The sequence below is a fragment of the Colobus angolensis genome, unplaced genomic scaffold, assembly GCF_000951035.1.
Source record: "Colobus angolensis palliatus isolate OR3802 unplaced genomic scaffold, Cang.pa_1.0 Scaffold190, whole genome shotgun sequence".
Classification (NCBI taxonomy): domain Eukaryota; kingdom Metazoa; phylum Chordata; class Mammalia; order Primates; family Cercopithecidae; genus Colobus; species Colobus angolensis.
Genome location: NW_012115044.1, coordinates 1,813,768 through 1,837,667, shown reverse-complemented (window position 1 = coordinate 1,837,667; position 23,900 = coordinate 1,813,768). Strand labels below are relative to the sequence as shown.

At 32.7% G+C, this 23,900-nt stretch overlaps 1 protein-coding gene across 2 annotated transcripts in view; it reads left to right on the top strand.

The window, feature by feature from the left end:
* Nucleotides 1–23,900, top strand: part of ZBTB20 (zinc finger and BTB domain containing 20) — an 816,082-nt gene that overhangs the window by 320,250 nt on the left and 471,932 nt on the right. For both annotated transcript variants that reach the window (XM_011940600.1, XM_011940601.1), the window contains exon 4: nt 22,421–22,494. The gene's annotated coding sequence lies outside the window, so the exon portion shown is untranslated. The remainder of the gene's footprint in view (nt 1–22,420; nt 22,495–23,900) is intronic.

The window sequence follows — 23,900 nt, the reverse complement described above, 5'->3', positions numbered from 1 at the left end:
TAGCAATAAAACTAGCAAGAAAACTTTTCTGCAAAATATTTTGAATTAAGTAAAAATATAAGCTAATCAAAACTATAAAGTGGTAGTTTTTATGGTTTTATTAGGATTCAAGTGAATATACTTAGTCTATTGCTATTCTTGCAGTATAATATTCTGCCAGTACTCTTTAGCTCTCTGAGCTTATTTTCTCTGGTATAAATTGGGACCTCTTAGTCTTGGGGACACTGTGATCATTGTGATTTGTTTGAGCTTTTAGGGAAAAAGGTGTAAATTAGGCCCACAATTACAATATTTTAAGCAAGTTCAAACAAACATACATGATGACAGAATAAAAGTTTCCACATATATATTAGTTTCCTTTCTGCCAACAAGTTGTCACCAAACTTTATTGAAAAGACCGAATTCCTATTTGTGTGGCATTGAATTAATGATATTAAGAAAAGCCTCTTGAATGACAGCTGGAGTGGCTGAAGTGGCATATTTAAAACATTATGTTTGTTTGTTTCACTTACTGTCAAACTCTGTCTTAGAAATGCTATCAACTGGTTATATTGATAGATAGAAGCTGTCTTTTAATTTCAGGATATGTTTTGTATCAAAGTTTCTCTTCATTGGTTTTTGGGATCTATATGCAAAATAACATATAAACACAAATGTAAAACCCAGCTGTAATCATTTCTTAGCATTTGGTGACATCATAAATTCCTTAAGATTTATGCTCATGTTGTATTGTAAATATCACCAGAACCACTTAGTATGAGGGTGAAAATGCTTAACAAAACTTATTGAAAGTAATGCATATACTTATTTTTCACTTTGAGGAGCGTTTCCTAGCTACCCTATTTACCCCAGTGGAATTTCACAAAAATGTCCCTGGCTCTCAAAGTTTGTCTAACAATGAATCAAGTGGGCTTATTTTAAAATTCACCCCTAAATATGTTTGCTGGTTTTGAAATTCTGATTTTGTGCTTATGTAATTCAAAAACAGCTTTGGTTTAAAAACAAAATTTGGCAAAAATACTAGTGCATTATGTGTTTTAATCACGTATGGTGTTTTGAAAAAAATAGACTCAAAATTGACAAAATTGTTTTATTGGCACTACAGTTCAAATGCATGGATTTTCTTCCTCACAAGTTGCATAAAATAAAAATAAAATCAGCAGATATTTCTTAAGTGAGTAGTATGTGAACTTAATTGATTTTTATAATATATAGTACAACAACTGCACTACAGACATAAATTTTCACTCTATGTTTTTGCATCCTTTATTTTACAGATTTCATTATGTTTTATTTTATGGTCAAGTCTATAGTGTGCTTTAGCATAAATTTTAAAATGCATGGAGCTCTCAAAAAAGTTTCTTCTAGTGATATGGATAGTACATAAAATCTAGTATCAATGGCCCAGCGTTTCTCTTTCATAGAGCTCTTAGATTTTTTCTTGTATTCTTATAAGTCCTTTCTTTGGAAAATATATGAACTTAGAAACAGAAGTTTCCCTGGCTCATATTATGCCCATGAGACAATGATAATGCTGAAGTCCTTTTCATAATCAGGACCTTAATAGAGATTGTCCAGGTATTCTTAGCCAAAATATCCCTCTCATTGTACACTACTCCAGGGCAACATGTGGTGTGCCAGCTGGATGCCCTCCCTACATGCCTCAGGTGGCCACATTTCAATGGTGCCTATAGAGCACAGGCCAAATTCTCATTCTCTGTGTTAATCAGTGGGAGAATTCCCATAGAAAATGGGATGTGAGCATATTTCAGGAAAACTCAAAGAGATTAGCCAGATGATTAGGCCAGGACATTGTAAGTTCAAGTTTTATGTAGGATTTCTATAGCATTATCTTAGTTGACCGAAGAATGCTATAAAATTTGGAGATATTTCGAAATTAAAAATAATCATGCTTTTCATTTTACTGTGATTTCTCCAAAAAGAAATTCAACAATATTTTTCCTTTTGATATAATAGGATCTCATCTTGATTCATAACATCAAAGACAATGGATGTACCTAGTCATATAATGTGACTGAAACTTTTTCCCATGGTATTAAAAGGATCTGATTCTACTTGTAGAAGTCTCATTATACTTCTCTTTTCAATTAAATTCTAGTCAATTCTACAAACATTTTGTAAATGCTTACTATGTACAAAGCACTTTATTAGATGCTGTGAATAATTCTGTGTATGGTGCTTTATAGTATGTAACATATTTTCACATTCATTTTCTCATTTGGTAAAGATTCACTTTATTATTACTTAAATTGTCTAGAGTTTCAGATGATGTTGTTTCCTTGGTAGAATGTTGTTGTGTTTTTGCTTTTTCTATTTTTGGTGTGTCCAGAGACCATGCTAGGAATATATTTAGCATTCCTTGAAGGAAAAATAAGGTCTTATCATTGTATCATCATATTAAATTGAGTTGGATTGGAACTAGTGGCATTTCCTGAAATTTCTGTTTGTTTCAGTCTTAAGTGTTTTTTTAATGACCTAATTGAAATGGTTTGTCAACATATTCCAAAAAAACATAATTTTATTTACTACTTTTGTGACAATACTGATTTATCATATTTCATGTAATATCTTTTTTAAGGCAAAAACAATTAGATTTTTCCAGAAACTATTTATATCTCATACTTAATATTATATTAAATTTTACTGCTCTACCTTGAAATCTGCAAGTGCCATACAACTTCTGTAGAGTAGGTATGAAAGCTATTATTCCCCATTTAGCTCGTGCAATATGCTCTAATATTGTTGCATCTAATGCAGAATGAAATAATATGCTTCTATATTAATGTTACAATATCAAGTCATATTTCTACATATTTCTGAGTTTTTTCAAATCTTTCTCTCAAACCTGCTTTGTAAATACGTTAGAATAGCCCCAGTTTTATTTTTATTCATTCGTTTTATTTCCCTTACCTATAGTGTTGAAATGGAATTTATCAATACTTTAGCATTATAAGATTTTCAAATAAGTTAAAAGAAAAATTATCTTCACTTTAAGCATCGAATGTATCTCTTTTTTTCCATAAACCCGAAACTCAAAACCTGCAGGAACGCCTTCATTTGCTTTATTTCTGACATTAAATCTGCAAAAAGGCACTTTCCAGGTAACCCATCAGCTATGTCACCCTGGGTATTTGGCCAGAGGGCAGTCATGTTGACCCCATCTGCAAAGGCTGGCTAAACTAGAATCTTGGACTATTAGAATCTCATTCATCAAGGTCCACATAAAGTATGGTAGGTGGGAAGCAGGAGGACAGATGGTAGGGTCGGGCGCAAGAAACTTGTTTGTTGACATTGATATAGACCCTTCTTCTTGCCAGAGTGACTCCATGCACTTATTTTGGCATAGAAGACTAGGCTAAAGCTATCATCTTAATAGAAGGTGAGCTGCAGGCAAACTAGAGAGATCCATGCACAGTAGGTATTTAGAGCTGGCTTAGATTTTATCTATCAGCTTGACTGTCATACATACTTGATTGATGTGCAGCAGGGCTTGAAAGTGCTGCATTGATGTTGAGGACTGTGTCATAAGGTTCCTGATATGGTGCACATGTCTGAATGGAGTTGGACATTGGCTGTCTTTGCCCATGCCAAACAACACCAGACTTCAGTGCATTATTCTACAGTTGAGTAGCAGATGGTGAGTGCAGACGTTTGGAGGGGGTGTGCCTTCAAACACAATATGGAGCCAGCAAACTTACTTAGAAGGTTATTGCATGTCTTGACTTTGGCAGCTATTTTTTAAGCACTGTTGTTGAAAATCTAAGTTCCATCCATTGTTATTTGCAAAATACTAGGCAAGGTTGGTATTCCAGGGAAAAGAAATGTGAAAACGCAAATACACTGTTCACAATACTGGTTACAGTTACTTGGGGGTGTCTTCCTTGGTGTTGTCTAAATGGGCCAAGTAAACATTCTCAGATTGATTATTCCTGAAATTGACACCAAAACAATTATTAATATTAGCAATATAGGTAAATTTTATCAATAAGTCAACAAGGGGAAAGGCTATCAGAGCACTGGGTGAACACTGTTGTCAAATATGGTATTTATGAGTGACTTTATTTTCTTTGGGTTTTAATTCAGGAAAATTATTGTGTTTTTCAGCACTAAAAAAAAAACAAGTACCTCAATATCTCAATAGATGTTCTTTATGCACAAAAGTATGGAGGTTCACAGATTAAAGAGTACAGTAATTCCACATGTATATGAAAAGTTATTTTTATCGGTATCTGGTTTTTTTTTCCCTTAAGTGAAATTCTAACCCATATAAATTCATCTTAGGCTTAAAATAACTTTTTTTGGTCCAGATTAAAAGGCAATGTATACTTATTGAAAGGATGTATCAAAATACAAAATATATATAGCAAATAAATTTAAATCACTTGACACCACCAATCATGGGTAAACAATTCTAAGTATTTGCTCTGCTTCTTTCCAAGTATATGGACATTTCTAAAGTGTACAGGTGTTTATATATATGTGTTTGTATATTTCTAAATAACATTTTGTATTGTATAGTCTGTATAGTGATCTCTTCACTTAGCCTAATTTTATTTTATGAAAACGAGTCGTAAAATACTCGTTTTCAATAGCTGTGTAATATTGTATCTTAATTATGTACCCCAAATTTTTAATTAACTCCTTCATGTTTGACATTTAGATCATTTTCCACTATTATTTCTCCTACTCTGAGGATCATTTTTATATATAAATTTTTATCTGCATCTTGGATTGTGTTTGTAGCTTACATCCTTAGAAGGTTGATTTCTGGGCTAGAGGATATAAAATTCTCAAGGTTCCTTTGAGAATTCTTCTCCAATTGTATGTAAAAGTGCTTTTCTAACTACATTCTTAACTGTTTTGAATAGTAGCATTTTATAAATATATGACAAATTGTAGGCAAAATAACTGGTCTACATTGTTTTAATTTGCATTGATTTGATTAATAAGGAACTAGAATGTTTTTTACATGTTTGTTTGTCATTATTGTCTTATTTTTATAAATTGTTTGCTTATGGCCTTTACTCATGTTGTTTTACTGATTTGTAAGATTTTATGTGAGAAAATGTTAAATATTTGTATGGCCAATTTCATTTATTTTTTTCCTCTGTGACCTTCTTTTTTAAATAGCTTGAAATTTAGTAAATATTCACCATTTTTTTCTAGTATGATCATGGTTCTGCTTTATATTTTTAATTGTCTGTCTCTCCCAGAATTTATTTTAGCATGTTATGATGTAAACATCTTACTTACTTTTGTTCTTAATGGTTAATCAATTGTTCCAGAATCATTTCCCCACTGATTTTGATATCATCTTGATTGCCTCCTAATTTTTATCAACATTAGGATCTAGTTCTGGACTATCTGCTTTTTCAGTTCTTTCACCGGTTCCATATTGCTTCCAATGCAGCTTCAAAATAAGTTTGTATATCTTTTAGGTCAAATCCTTCCTTATCTTTCTTTTTACAAAAATGCTTTGGCTTTCTTCACCTACTTATTAGTCAGGATTTGTTTAGTTTCTTGAGTTCATAAAAATGTTTCATTGGAATATTTGTTGGAATTGTATTAAACCTATAAATTAGTATTAGTATCTTTGCAATATTCAGTCTTCCCATTCAGAAGCATAGTTTGTTTTCATACATAAATAGATTGTGTCTCTTTATTCATATAGATCCCCAAATTCCTTAGTATATTTAGGTATAGGCATACTATGTTCTTGTTAGTGTCCTCGATTGCCTGTGTTTCATTTATAATTTTTTGGTAGAAAAGTCACTTCCTATTTATAATCCACATGATCCTCAACTTACGTGGGGTTCCATTCTGATAAACCCATTGTAAAACTGGAAAATCCTAAGCTGAACCACTGTAAGTTGGGGACTATCTGTATTTATTATCTAGCTATTTTATTCAGCTCTCTTAATAGTTTTAATAATTTCTTTTAAGTTCTTTCGGGGTTTCAAAGTCATTAAATTATCTCCTAACAAAGATGACTGTCTATTTCCTTTCTTATTTCTGTTTAATATCCTATTTCATTGGCTATAATTTCCAAAACAGTTAAGTAATCATTGTGATAGAGGGCACATTTCTTGTTCTTTATTATTTGGTATTTTCTCTAGTTTTTTTTCCATATTTAAGGCAAATATTAGTTGTTGATTTAAGACAGATATTATTTAATATATTGGTAAAATGGATTAAAATACTATTTTCTGAATCCTTATTTGATTATTAGGAATGCGTGTTAACTTTTATTAATTTTTTTTCTGGTAAATGTTGTCCAGTTGTAATTCATGGACATAGACTTTTCTTGAGATGTATTTTTCAACTCAAATTAATTCATCATACATTTTATTCAGCACTTACTATATGCCAGAAATTGTTCACTAGTCATTGGGAGTAAGAGGCATATCCCTTTCCCTTTAAAACATTATAGGATAATTTGAAATGTGACACTTCAGCAATAGCATAATTGATTTCCCACTATCAAATTGCTCTTGCATAACTAGAAAAAAACTTTTTATGACCTCATTAAGAAAACTTTCAGAGTTTTTTAAATAACCTAATGGTATTCCATGTCACAATGTGAATTTTTAAAATTGTTTAAATGTAAAATGGTGATTCACAATTGAAATTATGAGTTTTTATATTGAAACACCATCGTGTTCAGATTCTAATCAAAAATGTCCATAAAAGTTTATAATGCCTCAGAAAATTCATAGACTTCTATAATATAGATTGTTTATATTCTGTGTGATTAGGAAATTGGAATTTCTCATCACACCTTACCACTCCCTGTACAGCATGACAGAAATGATATGTGATATTGGGGCAACGCGTTTTCATGATGCTGTCATTGGGGTTTCATTTCTCTGGAGTCTGAATCATCTGTAGGATTTCAACATGTATTTACATAGATTTATTTTCAGTTGAAGGGTTTTTTTTGGTATTAATTTTATTGGCTCAGTGTAGTGTAGCATAATCTAACTTGCTTTCCCCATATAATGTTATCATTTGTCTTATTTCTGGAAATTCTTTAATGTTGTTCTTTTACATAGTATGCATGAAATGAAATTAGATTTTTTATATTTCACACAAATATTTATCAAGAACCAATTTTCTGCTCAGAATCATGCTAGTTATTATCAGTTACAACACAGAAAAAGTAAGTCATACTTTCAAGGAACTTACTTTCTAGTTCATGGATAGATACAAATAAGCAAATCGCAAAACTCCTAATGAAATATTTATTTTTATAGAGGCATATATGTATGGCTCTGTGTGTATATATATAGAGAGATATTTATTTATTTATTTATTTATTTATTTATTTATTTATTTATTTATTTATTTATTTATTTATTTATTTTATTTTGAGACAGAGTTTCGCTCTTGTTGCCCAGGCTGGAGTGCAATAGCCTAATCTCAGCTTACAGCAACCTCTGCCTCCCAGGTTCTAGTGATTCTCCTGCCTCAGCTTCCCAAGTAGTTGGGATTACAGGCATGTGCCACCATGCCCGGCTAATTTTATATTTTTAGTAGAGACGGGGTTTCTCCATGTTGGTTAGGCTGGTCTCAAACTCCCGACCTCAGGTGATCCGCCTGCCTCAGCCTCCCAAAGTGCTGGGATTATAGGCGTGAGCTACTATGCCAGGCCTGATTTATTATGTGTGTGTGTGTGTGTGTGTATATATATAAAATGTATATATATGTTGTATAAATGTATTTCATATAGACATATAGAGAGAGATTTACACACACACACACACGGAGTCATATTCTTGTTCTTTTAGCAAATGTGTCAGTTCTTACAAGATTCCTTTTGTATATTTACCTCACCCTGGCCTCTTCATGCTTTTCCTATCATTATTGTACTTTTACAATTGTTTCTTCACTGGCAGCCTAAATAATTTTACTTTTGCAAGATTTTTTTTTATTGTCTTGGAAACTACACTGGATAGACAAATGTCATGCACATTAATCTGTAAGATATTACCAGTGATAATTTGTCTCAAACAAAGGTGACCCTACTCAGAGTTTGGAAATAGGAATAGTGCAGGCTACTGTAGTTGTAGACTGAAAATCATTGCTTTCCGAATCTCCTATTTCATTAAAGTACATACTTGTCTTGATTTTTAGAACTATTCAAAAAGAATTAACATGCATACTAGGAAAAACCCAAAATGTGAACAGTGAAGTTATCATCTCTATTAAATGGGGATTTTAGTGGTAAGCTTTGGTATATTAAGGAAGAAAACTCCCATACTTTGAGTTTTCATGAGATTTTTATTTCATAGGCCGATCCATTTTAACATTTAGCATTTGGCATATATTCTAAGGTTTAGTCTTAAAAATTTATCAACTTTGAAAATTTATATCTCCCCTAAATTTTTAATGTCTGCATTGAATAATGTTTGTCACAGACCACAATACCTGTCCCTGTGGAATGGTTATTCTATCTTAATTCAAAAGTAATACTATTGATTAGATAATACTTACAGCTTCCAAACTTCAAGGCATTTTTTAGCCACCATTTCTCCTTAACCTAACTCTGAGCTTCCTGTGTGGTATCATTTGTTTGAGGTCTTATTAAAATGTAAATAAATTGCACCCAGCACACTTCCTCTATTTGCCCAGCTTGTTACTATATCGAAACAACTGTCTTAATGAAACACATATTGATGTATTGTGTATTTCTGTATTAACCAAAGTGAAGAGGAAGTTATATGAATATATAACAGAGCCCACTTCATAACAGTTTTTGTTAAAGCATTTTATAAATTGGAGATAATCTGAGCCATGGGAGATGATGTAATTCTACATGACAGAGTTCACAGAAAGAGGATAGCTCCTCAGACAGAATAAGATTAGACTCTTGAGAGAGATGCATTGGGGCTTTTATGGCACTTTACCTTTATAGGCGTAGCTGACTCACAGTTCTCCATATTAATATTGTAGTGTTGTAGCAAAGATAGTAAAAATAAAGAAAAAAAAAGTATTTTCTCAAATAATGTATCTTTGGCATTGATATGAAATTTTTGACTTTTAAGCGTCAAACTTACCATTTTATTTTGTTCATCTAAAAGCTACTTCTAACCTCCATATTATTTCAGAGAAATGGTTTAATACTTACTTAGTAGCAGGTTGTGTGTGTGTGTGTGTTTTGTGTGTGTGTATGTGTATAAAATCTCCATAAGACATGGTTGTATAAAACCAAATTCATGAAAGAATAAGCAATAACAATGAGTAGTATCATGAATAATGATCAATAGCAGGGCTATTAAATATAATAGTACTTGATCAATTACTAAATTAATTTTATAGAAAACAATTGCTATAGAAATACTTGAAATATTTCAGTTGCTTAAGCACAATACCAAATAGTAAAAATAGGAGGCTACTCATTGTGTGCAAGGGAAAATGGGTAAGCCAAATTGGGATTAAAATGTGTCACATTGGAATGAAATCCTGAAGGTCCAGTAGTGGTTTATTGTCTCTGTGTCATCAGACTATCGATGCTCATAATTTTTTCATCATACTTTCTGTATTTTCAGTGTACTGTTTTGTTTATTTTGTTTTTGCCATGGGCATGTATTAGTGTCATAGTCACAAAAAGTTAATGTAAAAATGTGTTATGTATAGCCTACCTGTAGATAATTCATTAAGACGTAACTACTAATATATAAAATCTGCCTGAAGGAATGGGAGCCAGAAGCTAAATTTAAAGGAAAAGTATTTTATTGTACGAATAATCCATTGTCTTAGAACTTAACATTCTATTTTTAAAACATTCTTTAGTGCAAGTCATGTAGACCTAAGCTCATGAGGTTAGTCATTACTAGGAGGTTACCTGAATATTTATGTTACATGTAACAGCTAGAGAGCCAGCTAATATTAATATGATTATTTATATTCTGTTAGAGGTACTATAGAAACATATTATAGAGGGCCTCTCTTATCTTATATAGAGGTTTAATACAACTTAGAAAAAAGCTGCCTGTTTGGACACCTTTGTGCAAATTATTAAAAGAAACCCTTTACTCAAGCAGATGCAGCTTGGACTAGGGACCATGGGTTATTGAGTGGAACACACTCCTGGACTAGGTGCCTTGGGCAGGGTACAAACTACATAATCAGTTGGGTCTGCTCTATGTTATATGCCTTATTAGTTATTTGAAAATGGTTGGTGTTGTTCCATAGGTCCCAAATTATTTTATTCTTGCACAGAAAGGCAAGAATCATCTTCAGGTGACTTAGCAAAGAGGTGGTTAGCTAAGCTTTAAATTAATATTGAGCTCTGATGATACAAATCTGTTACTTTGTCTCAGACAAATTTAAGGCAGATTTGAAGCTATTCTGATTTGAATAGCTTCGAAAGTAGAAGAAAACTAAAGTCACCAAAAAAACATAGATGAGTTTATAGAAGATCTAAAGTTGATATTTTCAAATTGCATCTGAAATGTTGGGATATCATATAGTAAATTTAGATGAATTGTTACATGGAAGGGTAGACAGACAAATATACAGTAGAGGCAGACATCTCTTTGTTACAAAAAGAAATTGAGATAGCTTAAATGATATATCTATGAACAATGTAAATATATTTATATAGAAATATATTTGTATAAATATAAATGAAAGTAAATGAAAGATATAATATAAATTAAGTAAATAAAAAATAAAATGGGTAAACAGTGGAAAAACATGAGAAGGGTGCAAGAATTTGACCTACATTTAAAAAGCATCCTATAAAGAATCTTATGTACATTTACAGATTGGGCTCTGATTATATATTTCAAAGAAATACAATGCTGATACTAAGAAAAATAAATCTTCCTAGGATGCTCTTCAGTATGTATAGGGATCACTGTATTATAATGTAAATATCAAGATAAATATTAACTTTCATTAGCAACAAAGGATGTTTTATAGAAATTCTACTTTGTAGTCCTCAATGTAGACTGACAACATCTTATTACTGTGAACTTTAGTATTCCCATTCTTAAAAGATTTGGACCAAATAGACAACACTTCTCATAGATACAATTCATTGAATGACAGTGAAGTCTAGATTATCTAGATTATATTAGATTAGATTATCTGGATTGTATTACTTGAAATACAACTATTTTTGTTATTATTATTATTTGAGATGGGGTTTCACTCTGTCACCCAGGCTGGAGTGCAGTGGTGCCATCTTGATTCACTGCAACCTCCGCCTCCCAGGCTCAAGCGATCCTCCTGCCTCAGCCTCCCAAATAGCTGGGACTACGAGTATGTGCCACCATGCCCAGCTAATTTTTGCATTTTTTGTAAAGACGGGATTTTGCTGTGTTACCCAGTCTGCTCTCAAACTCCTGGACTCATGTGATCTGCCCATCTCAACCTCCCAAAATGCTAGGATTACAGACGGGAGCCACCATGCCCAGCCTATTTTTTGTTATTATTGTTAATTAATAGCAGAAATAGTAATCAAGTTGGGAAAGGGTTGATATCCTTTTATAGAAATTGCAAAGCCTAATAAAAACAATCGCTGGAGAGGTTTGCTGGAAAAATACCATTCCACAGGAACAGAAATCTGTTTAAATATTTGTTTTGAATCCACTCGAATGTATACACAATAGGAGTTTGAGGCTTCAAGTTTCTTTTTCATTGCAGCCTGGATATTGCCCTATTGATAACCTTATACAACAAGGTGATGGAGTTTCATCACATTCTCCATCATCAGACTTACATCTTTAAGCAATGTGTGTGATGTTTCAAGGTTTTGTTTCATGGATTAGATTTCTTGTTTTCCAAACAGAAACAGTAATCTTTACTATTACAGGTTCCTAGATTAAAGGTTATGACACTTTAATGAGATGAAGTTTGGTGAATACTTTGATTTCCTCAACATTTCGTAAAAGTGAAGTATTATGTTGATCCAAAAATATCAGTAAGATATTCATAATTAATGCTTTATACATTCTTAATTTCTCCTGAACAAAGTTTGCTGATTTTTTTCTTCTATTTCAGTCTCTGAAGAAAAATGAAAGCTTAGATAATTCATAGAAGCAGATATGTTTATCTCTTTTCATGTGATAGGAGTTATTTTGTAAATCTGTACATAATTTAAATGCTCTAGGGAAGTCTGTTCTCAAGGGGACTTTATTGTGGATCATCATGTAAAGGAAAAATTATTTCATAGTAAATATTATTCTCTATATCTATATGGGAACTTTCTGATTTACAAGTTATTTGAGTTCCAAAAGGAGCTTATTCCCTTTGTATGTTCCCAAGGAAGTATAACCTGAGTGAGCACAGGAATCTGTGAGAAAATAAGCTGGCAAATACTAACCTGATCCAAGTAAGTATTTGGACCTACTTAGATCTCTGAGCTATTATTGTTTTGTATAAGATTAAGTCTAAATGGCATATTCTTTACAATTGCTTAGAATAGATTTATTCCAACTCAGTCCAGCTCCAAAGTTCATAGAAACTCATTATTAACCAAAGTAATTCTAGTCCTTCTTGCTGAGTGGTTTCTCCAAACTCTATAAGTGAGGCGAAATTATTTATCTCCCATGGGAGAATTTTGGTTACCTTATACCTATATCCCATACACTTCCCTAGAAATCCTTAATCCCCCCCACGCCCCCGCAAACCTTTAAACCTTCTAGAGATGTAGTAGGAGGGGCAGTTGAAGATTTTCTGTACACATGTAATCATTATGAAAATGTTCATTCAATGGCAGTTAGACTCCCTCCACCCCCACCCCACATGCATGCCTACCTGCAGCTAGGCCCCTGATTCCTGCATTACTAAGAAAAGAATTAGACAATGGTCATTCGCTGCAGAAATGGCATAAGTCGTTTATGCCCATTATAGATTAAAAGGTCATAAATCATATCACAGAAGCTGGATACTTTTGGGAGCTAAAGGGGCCAAATTAAAAGTTACGTTGGGACAACTAGCACAATTAGGAATCCACAGTGTTTTAGCCAGGACTGCTTCCTCCAGTTACTCCTCCCCACAGTTCCGCTGGATCAAAAGTTCTGCCAGGGCAGGACAAGTCATGAAAACCCACAACTTCACTGCTGAAAGTGAGTGATTTGATAATTTGATGGAGCAGAACATAGAAAAACCCCATGCCCTTAGGTATGGTCAAAACAGTGACAATCTCAGGGGCAAACAAGCAGGGAGAATAAACATCATATGTAGCCTGAAGTTACAGTTCAGAGTAGAAAAGAACTGGCAGATTGGTCAGAAATTTAGCAGGGAGAATTGGAAAAGGATACTATCATAGTGAACCTTGGTAAACTACCACATATTCCTAGAGGTCTGAAAGGCTGCACACATACTCTGGGGAAGACCAGAGGAGGACCAAGATGTCCACTTATCCTTAGCTGAACCTAAGGCTTTGGGCACACAGAGAGAGGATAAGAGAGAACAAAATGGAAAGTAAAAATGAAAAAAAAGACTTCTAAACTGCCTGAACTTTGAGTGCATTCTCCACCCCACACACACATATATATCAACTAGAGGTGTTAGTTAGCATAATGGCCATAGGTGTTTAAGTACAACCTGTGACTGATGGTTGGCTGACCACTAAACTGTTAACACAGGGGAAAGTCCTAGCTTAAAAACAAAAATGGAAATTACACAAACTGAGCAGAAACATCAACCGTGGCACAGCATGGGGAAGACAGGCTGCACAGAGTTACGTTAGGTAAGTCCTAAATAAACAAACACAGCAATAGCAGCAACAACCCTCAACAGGGAAAAGTCAGAAGCCAGAGTTGCTGTAATATAGTATATAAAATGTCAATTTCCAAGAAAAAAATGAGACATGTAATAAACAGGAGTGTGACTCATACCCAATGTAAAAAGCGGTTAAAAGAAAGTGTCTGAAGAAAAATTAGAGATTGTATCTGGGTTGAAGTGGAGACAGCAGATGTTAAACTTAGCAAACAAAGAGTTGGAAGCGCTGTTATAAATATGTTCAAATAACAGGAAATCATGTTAAATAAAGTATTACTGTAATTACTCTTTAAATAGAGAGTATCAATATAAAGATAAGTTATTTTAAAAGGAACAAAAATTCTGGAGTTAAAAAATATAATAACGGAAATAAAAAATTTACAAGAGAGTCTCAACAGAATATTTGAGATGGTAGAATAAACAAACAATGAGATTGAAGATCAATTAATAGAAATGATCTGATTTGAAGAGAAAAAAAAAACAATGAAAAAAATGAGCAGAGCTTCGGAGACCTGTGAGACACCATCAAGTGTACTAACATATCTCTAATGGTAGAGAAGAGGAGGAAAGAAAGAAAGGGCTCAAAAATATTTGAAGAAATAATAGCCAAAAACTTCCGAAATGTGATGAATAACATTAATCTACACATTTGAGAAGCACAAAAACTCTATGTTGGATAAACACAAAAAGGATCTGTAAATAGACACATTATAGTCAAACCTTTGAAAGAAAAAGAGAAAATTTTGACAGTAACAAGAAAAAAAAGACTATTAGATACAGGAAAACAACACTATGATTAACAGCTTACTTCTCATTAGAAACAAAGCCAGAAGGCAGAGGGATAACGTATTCAGTGTGCAGAAAGAAAAAAAAGGGAAAATGTCATTTAGGAATTTTATATTTAGCAAAAGTGTTCTTCATACATAAATATAAAATAAGGATATCCCAAATAAACCAAGACTGAGACAATTCGCTGCTAGTAGACCTGCCTTACAAGAAATACTGAAGGAAATCCTTTAAGTGGAAATGAAATGACAAAAACATATCTAAAATTCACCTAAACAAAAGGACCTCATCATGTCATTATGTAGGTAAGTATAGACATAATATAAACATAAAACTAAATTCTATTTAAACAGAAGGAAGGAAATAACAAAGATAAGAACAAAAATCAATGAAATAGATAATGAAAATAATAGAGAAAATTAATGAAACCAAAAGTTAGTTTTTTGAAAAGATAACCAAAACAGTTTTTCTTTTGCTAGACTGATCAAGGAAAAAGGAGAGAAGATGACAGATTACCAAAATGAGGAATCAGAGAGAAGGTATCACCACCAATCCCATAGAAATGAAAAGGATTATGAAGTATAATTATAGTTCACACTATACTATAAACAAATAGTATAACCTCATAATCATTCTCATTTCTATAGGGTTGGTGGTGATACCTTCTCTCTCATTCCTGATCTCATACTATACTGTGAACAAATATTATAACCTCATAATCCTTTTCATTGCTTGATAGTTAGAAATACAACAAATGACCGATCATTTGTTGACCTCAATTGTCATTGCTTGACAATTAGACAATTGTTAGCAACTGGACAGTTGTTAGCAGTTAGCTGGATAAAATCTTAAAAATGTACACATTACCAAAACTGACTCAAGAGGAAATAGAAAATATGAACAGACTCATAATAGTAAAGAGATACAATATATAGTTAGGAGAAAATCCTAGGTGTAGATGGCTCCACTGGTGAATTCTATCCAATACCAATCTTTCACAAACTTTTCTAGAAATAGAGCAAGAAAGGTCATTTTTCAGTTATTTCTACAATATTATACTGAGAACAAAGCCAGACAAAGACATCACAATGAAAGAAAACTGCAGACCAGATTCCCTCATGAATATAGACACCAAAACTCAACAAAATATTCACTAACCAAATGTGGCAAAGTAGAAATGCATAATACAGTCTGACCACAGAGGATTTATCCCAGAAATGCGAGTTTCACTTAACATCCAATAATTAATTAATGCAATATACCAGATTAATAGAAAAAAGAAAAAAAAAACCACGTGACCATTTCAATAGATAAACAGAAACATTTGAGAAAATCCAGTATCCACTTGTGATATAAACTTTCAAAAAAGGAATAGAAGAGAACTGCTGTAACCTGGCAAAGGACATCTATGAAGAACTTATGACTAATGTATGTAATGATGAAAACCTGACCGATACACTCCTAGGATTGGAAAAGAGACAAGGTTGTCAGTTTTTATGTCTTCTATTCAACATTGTACAAGAGATTCAATCCAGTCCAGAATGATAAATACAAGAAAGAAAGAGAGAGAGAAACAAATTAGAGGAAAAAAAAAAAAAAAAAGAAGAAGAAGAAGAAGCAGGGGAGGGGGAGCAGAAGGGAAAGAGAAGGGTAGACAGACCAGCAGAAATAAACAATCAATGGCATACAGATTGGAAAGTAAAAAGTAAAACTAATTCTTTGCCGACAATATAATCCTGTACGTAGAAAGTTCTAAACAATGTATGTACACCTCCCCCACCACACACACATAAACTAATAAAGGAATTCAACAAGTTAACTGGATATAAGAAGAGATATTGTACAGAAATCAATTATATTTCTGTATACTAGCAACAAACAATGAAATTAAGAAAACAGTTCAATTCACAATCCTGTGAAAAAGAATAAAGATGTTTTTACAGAAATTGACAAGCTAATCCTAAAATTTACATGAAGATGCAAAAGACCCAAAATAGTGAAAATAATTTTGAAAAAGGAAAACAAAATTAGATAATGTACAATTTCTGCTTTTAAAACTTACTGTATAGAATATGATATTGGCATACAGATCAACGGAATGGAATTGAAATTTCAGAGAATTAACCATTATATTTTTGATCAATTAAATTTGACAAAGGTGCCAAGGCAATTTGTCAGGGGAAGGGATAGTCTTTTCAATAAGTAGTGCTTTTGTAATTGATGCTAGGATTATATACAATATAAATAAATATTCATGAACCTAGGACTGTAAAAAACATAGATTCTTATTTCATATCATGCATAAAAATTAAATCATGTGCCTAAATGTAAGAGCTAAAATTATAAAATTTCTAGAAGAAAACAGGAGAAAATCTTCATGACTTTGGTTTAGAAAAAGTTTTTAGCTATCATACCAAAAGCTTGATTCAATAAAATTCTTGGTGATTAGGATGTCAACAAAATTTAAAACTTTTGCACTTCAAAAGACCCATTAAAGAAATGAAATGACAAACCAAAGACAGGGGGAAAATATTTGCAAGACTGTGATTTGCAAATCATAATCTGATAAAAATTTTTATGCATAATATATAAAGAATTCTTCAATAATAAAAAGACAAGCAACCCAGCTAAAAATTGGGCAAAATATTTGACAATTCACCAAAGTGATTCACCAAAGAAGATGAAGTCATGCCTAATAAACACTTGAAAACATGGCCAACATTATTATTTCCAGGGAAAAGTAAATTAAAGCCATAAGATACTACTTCACAACCACTAGCTATAATAAAGACAGATAGTAAAAAGTGTTGGAAGATAAAGACAAATTAGAAGCCTCCTATATTATTACCAGGGGAAATGTAAGAGTATAGTCACTTTGGAAAGTGGTTTGGAAGTTTCTTAAAAGTTAAAATAAACTTACCCTTATGATCCAGCAATACCACTTTAAGGTATCTAAGAGGGAAAAAAAATGTGTCCACACAGAGACGTATTTTATGTGAATGCTCATGGCAGCATTATTCAAAACAGTAAAAAAAAAACTGGAAACAATTCAGATGTCCATTGGCTGATGAATGGATAAATCAAATGTGTTACATCCATACAATGGAATGGTATTCATCAACAAAAGGTGATAGACTACTGCTACATGCCACAACACAAATGAATCTTAAAAATGAATTGTGATAAGTGAAAAAGCTACATGAAAGAGATCACATATTATTTGATTGCATTAATAAAAATATCCAGAAAGGGCAAATTTATAGAGACAGAAAATATTTGTTGTCTGGGTCTAGGGATTGACTGCCTAAGGGTATGAAGGATCTTTGTAGGGTGACAAAAATATTCTAAAAATGAATAGTGGCGATGGTTATACAACTCTAAATTTACTTAATGTCATTGAGTTGTACACATAACAAGAGTGGATTGTATGTTATATAATTTATATCGCAATAAACTGTTAACAAATGAAATTATGCTTATTAAAACTAAGAGAAGTATAGAGAAATCTGGCAGACATTCTCTTAAGCAAGTGACCAAAGTTAACATACCCAGAGATATCATATACTTTGATATTATGTTATAAGAAGGGCACATCACCTCTTTTGTATTCTTCTCTAAACCTATAATCCTAATCTAGTAATGGACAAATCAAAGTTGTAAAAGATTTCGCAAAATATCTGACCACTAGTCTTCACAATTATCAGTCGTGAAAAACATGGAATGATTAAGAAACTATCACAGATCAGAAGAGACTAAGGAGACATGGCAATTAAAATGCAGTATGGTATCCTGGATTGGATTTTTGGAACAGATAAAAAAAACATATTAATGGAAAAATCGATGACATCTGAATAAAGTCTGTAGTTTAGTTAATAGTATTGTATCAATATTAATTACTTAATTTTATCAAATTTACCATGGTTATGTAAGATATTAACATTAGGAGAAACTAGTGAAGGAAATATGGGAACTCTCTGTACTATCGTTGCAACTTTTCCATAATTCTAAAATTGTTCCAAAATACAAAGTTAAAATTTTAAAAAGTGAATGGAGAATTTATAGATTAAAGGATAATTATCATTCGAATATAATGTGTAGATCTTATTTAGATCCTGATTCAAACTAACCAGCTATGAAAAGTAAAGACCATTTAAAAGTCAGTCATTTAACATGGACAGGATATTTAAAGACATTAAAGAATTACTATTATTTTTGATGTGGAATGATATTAGTTATGATTGTCATCTTTCAGTAACACATAGTAAAGTATTCATGCATAAAATAATAAGCTATGTGGGATTGTCTTTTAGATGATCTGGTGGAAGAAAAAGTAGTGAGAGTATAATTGGAAAAACAATTGACTATGGGTGATGGGTACTAGAGAGTTCATTTTGCTATGTTCTGTACTCTTGCATATATTTGAATTTTTTTATAATAAAAAGTTTTTAAATACTGAAAAGAAACAAATACTAAAGTAAATAATTAAAGTATTATAATTAGCCTTCTATGCTGACCACAAACAGGGCTGTCTCTTAAAAATCAAATCTGTACAATGTCTGAATAAATAAATCATAGAGAGATGAGTGAACTCTCAAAAGCACTCGGAGCAAGACACAATCAGTACTGAATAGTTGGAAGAGCAATAAGAGAAGTGCCTGAATTAACACAGACCTCCTAAGCTGGAATGCTTTGTTGTTCTTTCCTTGAAGTTCTGTGACCTGGTGATATCTAAAACTCCTTCTGTGTGAGGATTTTAAAAAGTAGAATGTGGTCAGAAGCAGCCCTTTGTTTGTAGTCAGTGGTAAGATCTATAGTTCTCACCCCCCTTCAGGGTTTTTTTTATTGACTGGAGACTTTGTTTGTGGCCTTGTGACTTACAAGATAGGTTACTGTAATATAATGCATTTGCTATTTCTCTGGAAAGCCATTCAGAATCTTCAAGGAGTGCAGAATGTACAACTCTTTTGCTAAAGGGTCTCTGCCAGAGAAGCATTCTTCCGGATTTTGTAATTTGCATTGATTACTGAGCTGTTGCTCAGTGCATCATTGGATGTTGACTGTAATCTATAAAGCCTTACATAGTTTTGTTCTGATTAAAGAAGTCTGACACTGGTTGTCAATTTTAATAATGACTGAGATTGATCTACGTGACTTAAAATTTTAACAGATTTTGGAACCTGAAATGCGAGAAGCAAGTTTTCTTATTGATGACACATACTCTGTAAATCTATTTTAAAGGTGGGTTCAGTGTACAGTAGTGAATTTGAATTAAAAAATACAGAAAGTTGAAAACAGACAAAAGTGCCAAAAATAAGGTATTTGTTCTGACTTTCTGTTCCTTCATCTCACCTGACATTCCCTCAGAATATTTTACATCCTTGATGACCAGTCTTTTAAGCAATTCTACCTGATAACTCCACTATATAGTGACAGTTACTGATTTGTTCATGAGGAGATAAGAAGAGGAACACTATTCATATCAAAGACAATTGGTCCCACTTCCAGGTCCATCTTTGGGCCAAGATATGTAGTCGCCAACAGTGAGTTGGCGACTATATTTTTTGAGTCCTGGCGCAAAGTAAGATCCATCTGTTTTGCCCAGCCGTTTGCCTGAGTGCCACAAAATGGTCCTGTTATTAGTCTTATTTGTGGTCCTATTTGAGGTTAGGTATAATGTAAATAAATTTCAGTTCTCCTCATGATGAATACAGCATGGGAATTAAGAGGGGTGGTGTTCGTAGTTGTAAGTGATGTTGAGTCTCTATTTTTTCAACTGCTCTGTTTTCTTTGGATTGGGAAACAGACATTTAAGAATGAGTTTGTCATCTGGAAGGATAGTTGTGACCAAGTTTCCCTCAACAGGATACAAGATGTTAGTTTTGAGCCTCATTACCCTCACCAAGAGAAAAAAAAAAGAAAGAAAAAGGAATAAGAAAGAAAGTGAAAGTAGAGAAGAAACATGCAGAAATAGGAGAAAAAGATCAAAGAGGAGAAGGAGAAATGGCATGGAGGAGGGGGAAAATGAAAATTGGTACACTGACCATCTATTCATATAATTGATTTAATTATTTTGAGCTGATAGTTCAATTCATTCAACATCTGGCAAATTGAGGAAAAGGAAAACTGACTGATTGAATTGAATTACTAGTTGTCAGTTAAATGTTTATATGTAAATATTCAGCCTAGTTTCTATCACCTTTTCGTGTCTAAACTAGAAAGTGAATTCGTTTCCCTAACCATATTTTGTTGGTGAGTAGAACAATGCCAGTTGGTGGTTCAGATTTATCCAGAGGTGGGCAGTTTTTACATTTCTGATTCATTTTTCAGAGATTATTGTTATTCAATATATTTATATTGTATCTCATATAATTTCTGAGCACAAGTTATTTTTGTCAGTTTCTTTTATGAATGTTTTGCTGCCTTAAAAGGAAATATGTGCACTCCCCTCCTCTCATTCAGTTGTCCCTGGTGACGCCTCCATAATTTCTGCCTTTACGCTGGTTCATTTTTAGCCTAATTCAGGCATGTGAGAGGAGGGGGAAAAGTTTAGTAGTCAATGTCAGTGATTTTTCTTTTAAATCTGATCTCATTCATGAGTGAATTTAGCGTGAACCTGAGCATGTTTACACTTAAAATCTATGTACATCAAATAGACCAATTACCCAAAATATTCCTCTATACACTTCAAGAGAAAAAGAAAACAGGAATCACAAGTAAGAACTACATATGCTTTCTAATAATAGTACAATTTCAGGGGTGATTTGTGATTATGCTCTCCTATGGGGAAATATTAAAATATGACCTTGCACTAATGTGAAATTGGACATAAACATATGACATTTAGTGTTACAAATATATAGAAAGTATTCTGCCATGCTATGAAATGAAAGAAAGCGAGTTATATTACCTCATTTATATTTTAAAAACTAAATTTTTCTAAATCCCATTGTATCAGTTTTTCAAAGCTAAAAGTAAGGATGATTTAATTCTACTGTGTGATTTTTTTAATTTAAAAAATACTATGATCTTATTTATAGATGGTGTTGTTTGAAGAAAGAAATGATTGAAAAAATAGTATAATATTTTAAGCCCAATATTTATTATACACTTGGAGCTCTTAATGCCTGGATTGTCACTTAATTTAGAATTAAAAATACGTATTTAAAAAATAAGCAATGTGGTTACAGTTATTTAAACCAGGGAGTCTTGTTCAGACTCTCTTGATCTTCCTGTGCTGCTTCAAACAGCAGTGGCTGCATGTGACAAGATGTACAATATGATGTGAAATGGGGCACGCTAAACCCATAATACAGTACATTTCAATGGCCATTTTGTGTTGTTAAATATGTTCATTTAGCCCTACTTCACCATCTATCTCACCAGCAATTCAGTCACTGGGAAGTAGCAGATCTAGCATTTTTTACAATTCTATTTGAAGTCATAATTTCTCTTTAATATCGATATTCAGATACATAGATTTTCTTCTTTATTCCCTGAACTTAATATTTTCTGTAATCTTTAGGCTGTAAAAATTGTTTAGGAGTTTTTTTTTCTTAATCAGAATATAGCTAAAATTCAGAAACATTGAGTTTCTAGTCATATCATTATGAAGTCCTTAACATGGAGGCATATTTTGTTTTTCAAAATTGCTTTTTTTCCTCCTCTTTAGATCCTTTTCTTTTCATTAAAAAACTACTCCGGGAAGAGGGATTTTTTTTTTTTTTTTTTTTTTTAGAAAAAAAAAAAAAGAAAAAAAGAAAAGCCACGCTTGACTGATAATGCATTGCTTTGGATGGTGAAACATTATGAAAGTTTAATTTTTAATTAAATCTGAAATACCAATTATAACTGAAAGAGATTTTAACCTGTTTCTTTTCAGACTGCCTGAAGTTACATTTAGAGACTGAAATCACTGCACCTTAAAAACAAAAGATTGAGCTGCACTGTATTCCTGTAAGTCAAAGCTTCCTGTACCTTCTTCTTGTTTCTGTGACCAACCCAAAAAAGGACAAAAACATTGGTAACATAGTAACCAGACACGAGTAAAAATGTGAATGTCCCTGAAGAAATATATGTTTAAATGATTTTCTTCTTAAAAAAAAAAAAAAAAAAAAACTTGTTGGTCTCAATATTCAGGATGTCTTTTTTATCCAACCTAAATTGTGAATCCTTTCTTTTGGCTGGTTTGAATTTCATTAGAGAGGGTGTCACCCACTGTGCATGAGCACAGTGACACACACCCTGTCTGGAAAGATTCTTGCATTTTTTTTTTTTAAACCACTCTCACTGAAGGTAAAAGATTTCTTACGGAATCAAAGTAGATTTCTTTTTCCTTTGTGATGTCATTAGAAATTTTTAGCCTTTGTGTCAATGGAAATGGAGAGAAATAAAGTTCATGATGACATCACAAGATTCTGTTGCCTTGAGGACTTTGGGCAAAACTAAGTAAAATGCATAATTCCCTTGTGTGCGTGTGTTCCCCATTCTGCTACGAAGCAGTCAAAATAGCACATCTTATGTCTTCCCGTGAGCTACAAGGCTGTCTCTCAGAGCCCCATTGTTCCATAAATGCATGTCAGAGTCTACCACAGTCTGGTCTACCCTTATTTAGCTGCTGTTTTGTCAATGTACTTGGAAGAACAATTAACATTTGGGATTTCAACGTCTGAATAACAGGCAGTGAATAGAACCCAAGCATATAAAAGATTCAGACGCCCAGGGTAAGAAAACAGAAGCTTATAGTTGGTGAAGAAAAAAAGAAAAGCATTTTTAATGCTGCATTCAAAGGTTGTGAAATACTACAAGGAAAATCAATCTGTTTTTATTTTTAATTTTAGATCAAAATGTACATTTTGGTAATAAAATCCAGAAGCTTATGATGTCTTCCTCAGTTTTACAGTTTAATGTATTGCAAGTTTTTTCACTAAGAGTCTTAAAACACTTAACTTTCCATTGTTGGAATGCCAGATGTGGAGTCTACTGCATCATGGTTTTTAGAGTGTCACAGCCCCCAATCAACAGAGTACACTAACGGTGATTCAGACAATTTCTTCCATTTTTCACTCTAGTTCACTGCATTTTTGTTGACTGTAGTTCTTGTGTGTTGAGAGTAGATAGTTCTGGAATTGCTTACATGTCTCTGCCTGTGGTGTGAATTCCTGCTAAGTTCATTTTTGTTAAGAGATGATGCATTGACAGAGCAAGGTCACCTCACTGTCATTGCATCTGGTGAAACGAAGGAGACTTTGGCAGTTTGTGTATGTCGTCCACTGAGCATGGTGCCTGGCTGATATCAGTGAATAAATGATGATTATTGTTATTGTTGTCATAACTACAACAGTTCAAACCCACAGACAGTA